The sequence below is a fragment of the Arvicanthis niloticus genome, unplaced genomic scaffold, assembly GCF_011762505.2.
Source record: "Arvicanthis niloticus isolate mArvNil1 unplaced genomic scaffold, mArvNil1.pat.X pat_scaffold_547_arrow_ctg1, whole genome shotgun sequence".
Classification (NCBI taxonomy): domain Eukaryota; kingdom Metazoa; phylum Chordata; class Mammalia; order Rodentia; family Muridae; genus Arvicanthis; species Arvicanthis niloticus.
In genome coordinates this window covers 62,742-68,983 of record NW_023046174.1, presented here as the reverse complement: position 1 = coordinate 68,983, position 6,242 = coordinate 62,742, and the positions used below count along the sequence as shown (strand labels likewise).

General features: G+C 39.2%; 1 pseudogene; it reads left to right on the top strand.

Annotated features, from left to right (window-relative positions):
• The first annotated feature begins 4,428 nt into the window (after positions 1 to 4,428).
• Positions 4,429 to 4,584, top strand: LOC117702184 (small ribosomal subunit protein eS27-like pseudogene; annotated as a pseudogene).
• Positions 4,585 to 6,242: the final 1,658 nt, after the last annotated feature.

The following is a 6,242-nucleotide window of genomic DNA, read 5'->3' as shown; positions in this document are numbered from 1 at the left end:
AAACAAACAAACAAACAAAATTAAAAACAACAACAACAAAACCCCAAACTTCTTTCCTTGTTTATAAAGGGAACACATACTGAAGGTATTGGGGGCGGGGGTGAATGTAGCAGGACAGAAACAGAGCTGATTCTATTACAGATAAAAAGTTCTAGAGTAACAACACAGAAATACTAAAAACCCAAAACACTTGAGGTTTTACATAGTGATATAATAACAATAACACCCGAGTCTGTTTGTTACAAGGATCTGCCAGTAAGAGACCTCAAAATATTTCTAAATAGCACAGGATAGCCAAGGAAACTGATATAAGCATATCTGAGGGGAAAAAAAATCCCCAATATTGTCTTCAGGTTGGGTGTGATGGTTACCCCAGCACTCTGAAAACTGAGACAAGATTCGAAATGTGAGGTCAGTGAGAGTTTTACACAGTGAGACCATGCTTCAAAAAGCAACCTCCCCATTGTCATTCTACTATCTTCTAATACATACTCTTCAAGATTTGAACCATACTTTTGCCAACTAGGCAAAACTTTTCAGAAAGAGTGCCTTTATTGTGATCAACAAATAGCTAATATGCTATTTCTCTACACACTGATGTCTTATAGGAAAATAGAAGGATAAAGCTTGATGATAAGTACAAAGCTAAGTTTAAGCCCTGCATCTCCTCTTCTTCAACCTCTTAAAACTGCAACTGATCTCAACAGCACAGCTTCCCGATTCAGACTATCAGCCTTTACAAAATGCTGTCAGTATGAACTTCCTAAATTAGATCTTGATAAGTCATTATTGGTGAAGACTTTTTAAGGCTCCCTATAGCATACCAGGAAAATCATTAGCCTATCATTCAAATGATAAAGGAAGCAGATGTGGACATGGAAGCCAAGAACAATGGGTAAGCTAGAACTCGAGCCTTATGCAGCTGTAGATTGCTCTTATGTATGAGGACAAATTAGAATTAACAGAGCTTGAGACTATATCAGAGGGAAACCCAGGAAAACCATGGGTTTACAGTAACTTAACAGGGAGCAGCTTAACAGCGAGCAATAACTAGTAGAGGTCTGAGCCTTTCCTTCCCCAATTTTAATATAACTACTCTACACAAAGACTGTACTGGAAGTGGCTATTCCTCTCATAAAGAATTACAAGAATGAGAAAAATCATTTCTTTTAATGAGGATTAAAGAAATCACATGAAGATCAAAGAGCAGCTTTGACTGCAACATCTGAACTGAGATTCCAAGATGATTCTGGAGTAAAGGGGTGAACTCCTTGGGGCAGAGATACATGTTATGAAATGAAAAAAAAAAAGGGGGGGGGAAATAAGCAACGTAATGAACAAAAGGGTAAAGATCATAGTAAGACTTGTTTCCCAGTGATGTGACTTGAGGTTTTATGTGCTTTAGCACAGTACATGGACAACAGGGACTACAATGGGCCAGATGGGTAAGAGGTGACAGGGTCTTGGATAGGATGGCTACTGTAGACATGCAGTCAATCAAAAGGTATCTCAATAGGTTATGTCTTGAATATGAAATGTAGTGGCTGCCAGATGATGAGCTTTGGGGAAGTGATTGGATCTTGAGGGCTCTGACATAAACAATGGATGAATCCCTCCATGGAGTCACAATGTGACAACACTACTGGGAAATCTGAAAAGCAAGTAGGATCTCATTGGAAGAGAGATCCCTAAGAACATGCCCTGCAAAGACCTATTTTGTTCCCTGTCTCTTCTCTATCTGCTTCCTTTCTAGGCCTCAAGCAAAGGGGCAAGCTGACCATAGACTGAGACTTCTAAATCATCTTCTTTTAAATAAAAAGGTTTCACCAACATGTAACCTCAGGAGAGGGGGGAAATTTTAGGTGCTGTTTTATTACACTCATTGTTTATTCAAAGACAGGAAAGCTAACTCTCTTAGATGCTGTCTCCTAGCTTCAAGTACTTACAAAGCTATGCTCACACCTTTACTTTAATCCCAGCACTAAGCAGAGACAAGATAGATTTCTGAGTTCAAGGACAGACTGGATTATGCAGCAAGTACCCACCCAGCCAGAACTACACAGAAGAAAAAAAAATATTTAAAACTAAGTATCTGTAAAGCAGAGATCTACAATAAAAATCAACAACCAAAAAAAGCAAACATTTCCTGATCTAAAGAAAGGCTAATTCCTTGGATCAACAAGGAGATGTAGTACAAGATACACTGTGGAAAGAAAGTCCCAACAGCTCAAATAGGAAGTTGCCAGAGAGCTCACCAATAATATGGATTTTTTTTTTTTTTTTTTGAGACAGTATCCACCACTGACTGGACTTCAGCTTGTGGTGATCCTTTAGGCTCTGCTTCTCCAGTGCTAGAGAGACAGGGAGGACTACCAAGTACACCTAATATAATGTTCTCTACACAGAAATGAAAACCAGAAAGGTACCAAACTTACTTGAAAAAGTAAATGCTAGAAAAAAAGAACAATGTTTAAAAGTATATGGGAAGAGGGGTACCTAGAGAGACAGCTTGGTGTTATGATGCTTGCCTAACTTGTGAGGCCCTAAGTCCTATTCCCAGCACTGGGGGACTAGGTAGAACAAAGAGACCAAGAGAGTTGGTAAGGCAAGCTACTATACATGTAGAAACAGTAATACGACATAGGCAGACATATACCTCAAGAGTCCACTCCCTCCTCTTTTGAAAAAATTTCTGCTAAACAAATTTTTAGGCATAGAGAAGATAGGTTTTACTTCTCTGTGTCTCAAAAAAAAAAAACCTATAAAAATCTATGAACTCTCTTCTTGAATGTTATACACAAACAAGATTCATTTATAACTTCAGGGAACCAAAGATCCTGTGAAATCCACTCAATAACTCCATGTTAATAATCTATTAGCCTGGTCTACAGAGTGAGTTCCAGGATAACCAGTGATAACAGAGAAATCCTGTCTCGGAAAAACAAACAAACAAACAAACAAAAACCAAAAACAAAAGAATCCATTAGATAGGACTTGAAAGGGCTGGAGAGCTCAGTGGTTAAGAGCACTTGTTGCGGGGTTCCTAGCACATGGTGACTCGTGACCATCTATAACTCCAGTTCCAGAGGACCTAATACTTTCTGACTTTAGTACCAGGCATATGTGTGATGCACATACATACATGCAGGTAAAACTGGCAATAAGCTGGGGACTCCAGGCTAAGTATTTGAATTGTGGCTTTCTAAAATACAGTTCTGAATTAGAAAACCAATCAGTATAATTTATATATTAAAATCAAAGGAATTGTAGCTCTGTGGTAGTGGTAGAGTTCAAGGAGAATGCATATGGCAGACAAGACACAAAGAAACTTTAGGTTGATGGAACTGCTGCAAAACCAGATTCCAGTTCTTCCTATTCTACCGAGGTGGGAGAAGTCTCAGCTGTACACCCCTGCCACCACAGTGACACGTCATGTCCTCTTTCCCTGATGACTATAAGTTAATAAACCCTTCTAAAAAAGAAAAGATGTAACAGCTGCATGACTCTTACTGCTTTGTATACTTAAAATGGGTGAATTTTATGGCATGGAAACTATATACAATAATTTTGTTAAAAAAGAAAAGAAAATTTATAGCTCCTGAATAGCTCTTAATACAACTTAATTGTAGTTGGGTATGGAGGTTATACCTATAATCCCAGCATTCAGGAAGAAGCTGATTAAGGCAGGTTCAAAACCAGCCTGGTCTGCAGAGTTTCCCAGCCAGTCAGGGCTTTATTATGAGACCCTTACTTTAAAAAACAAAAGACAAAAAGGACACACCCATATAATTCCTACTAACCCAAAGCATAACTTAGGAGGAATACCACTGAGCACGGTTTTCTCAGCATCCAGGGCTGTCTATCTTCACTACCATCCATCTGCTCTCAAATGTGCCATCTCTGGAACCAGCTTTACTATTTATTTTTATTGTCTCTAGAGAACAAGAAAGTAACCAGTTACATAAATGAAGAAGGAACTTGCTGGTCTGGGCACTGTCTGAAGAAACTGGGCTAACCCTTTAGTTTTTAGCTCTATTGACACCCTCAATTACTCTAGTTTACTCTGTATCTGCCAATGCCAATTCCTGAGCCTTTGGGGGGCCTTTAGGAGTACAGATCAAGTTACTTCTTGGCTTTACCTTCCACCTACTTAGCTTACAGGCTCAATTCTACTAAAAATTTGTTCTTTAAACTCATTTACTTCCTGTTTGTCCTCCGAAATCTTGTTAATACTAATACTCTACTCCAAATCTACTTGGTCTTTTGTGGATTTATGGCTTTAAAAAAAAAAGTTTATTTAGCCTTTCTGGTGGTAACAACCTCCCTATGAGAACATGCCTCTCCCCAAAGGATCTCCTTCATCCCTCTCCAGAGGAGAAGAGAAAACACAAGAAAAAGGGCCTGGTGCAGAGCCCCAATTCCTACTTTATGGATGTGAAATGCCCAAGATGTTATAAAATCACACAGTCTTTAGCCATGCACAAACGGTAGTCTTATGTGTTGGTTGCTCCACTGTCCTGTCAGCCTACAGGTGGAAAAGCAAGGCTGACAGAAGGATGCTCCTTCAGGAGGAAGCAGCACTGAAAGCCCTGATTGAAGATGAGTTGGAACCTTTCCAATAAACGCATTTTGGATTTAAAAAATTATTTATTTATTTAATGTATGTGAGTACACTCTCACTCTCTTCAAACACACCAGAAGGCACTGGATCCCATTACAGGTAGTTGTGAGCCACCACCATGTGGTTACTGAGAATTGAACTCATGACCTCCGGAAGTGCTCTTAAACTGCTGAGCCACCCCTCCAGCCATGGATTTATGGCTTTAATAAAAGAGTTTCATCTTGTGCATTTTTTGACAGAAATTAACAGGAAGGAAAAGTAAAACAAACCAAGTCTAATTTGATGTCCTTCCCCAGCATTTTTTACCTTGACTCGTTTTTTCTTCTTTCTTTCCTTTTTTTTTGAGACAGGGTCTCTCTATATAGTCCTGGAACTTGCTATGTACACCCTGCTGGCCTTGAACTCAGAAATCTGCCTGCCTCAGCCTCTCCAGGGCTGGGATTATGGCGTCTGCCACACCTGGCCTTATATTGACTGTAATTCAGTTGAGCAGTCTTTCTTGTGGTTGGTATTATATTTTAATCTCCAATGATATAACCAAGGAAACTAGAAGTGCAATTAGGGAAGAAAACAATAGGGAAAGCTGAAAGATCAAAGTGTTCAAGTAGAAGGTGGAGGTATGGTTTGTCCTTACTGACTAGCAGGCATGTTATGTGTGTATACACATGTGCTACATACTGCACGAAGTCAGAGGACAACCTGCAGAAGCTGGTTCTCTCCTTCACATGGGTCACAGGTTACACTTATTCAATTCAGGTGGGTGCCTTTAAGCACTTAACCACCTCACTGGCTCTATTGTTTATTCTCAAGCTGATACATAAGAACACAGAAATTGTATATATCAATGGGGTACTATGTACTGTTTTGTTACATGGATCCTAATTGTGAAATGTTTAAGTTAGGTTAAACATAGCAACCTTTTCACTTTTATTTCTTTATTGTCAAACTTCCAAAGTTTTTGTTTCCAGTCTTTTGAAATTTATAGCACATTACTGTTATCTGTTGCACACTGCCTGTTACTCTTTGCTAAGTTAAAAAAGAAAGCAAGTTAACAGACTGAAAGTAAAAATGGGGTACAAATGTTGAAGGTCTGAAGAAAAGAGCAGGAACACAGAGCCTCCCAGAAAGAGTAGAGGATGGAAATACAGCATGACTCCTGCTAAGACTGCTGAGGTGTGTGAATCCAAGTAAATGCAGAATGAAGATGGTTATATAACGAGAGCTGTGACTTCTGCAAGCTCGTATGTACAGGAGTACAAGAGAGGTGTAGGGGGTGTGGAATGAGGGGGGTACAATTTTCTGACTGGAATGACTGATCTTGGAACGTAAACAGGATAAAGACAGTGAAGCGATGAGAAGGAGGGGCATTGAAAGACTATCAGATCAAGACACTGTAGTAAAGAGCCGAATGGATGATAAAAGTTGGGGTTTTAGCCACTAAGCACTTAAAAATGCTTTGCTATTTCATTAAGTAGCTGATTACTTTTTATGCAACACTTCATGTAATTATTGGGATGAGTAAAAGGTATTCTGTATGACAATCAACCTATTGGATCACATGCTCTTCCAGAAACACATAACTAGAATAAGCCCCGACCAACTCACACTTTTATCTACACAA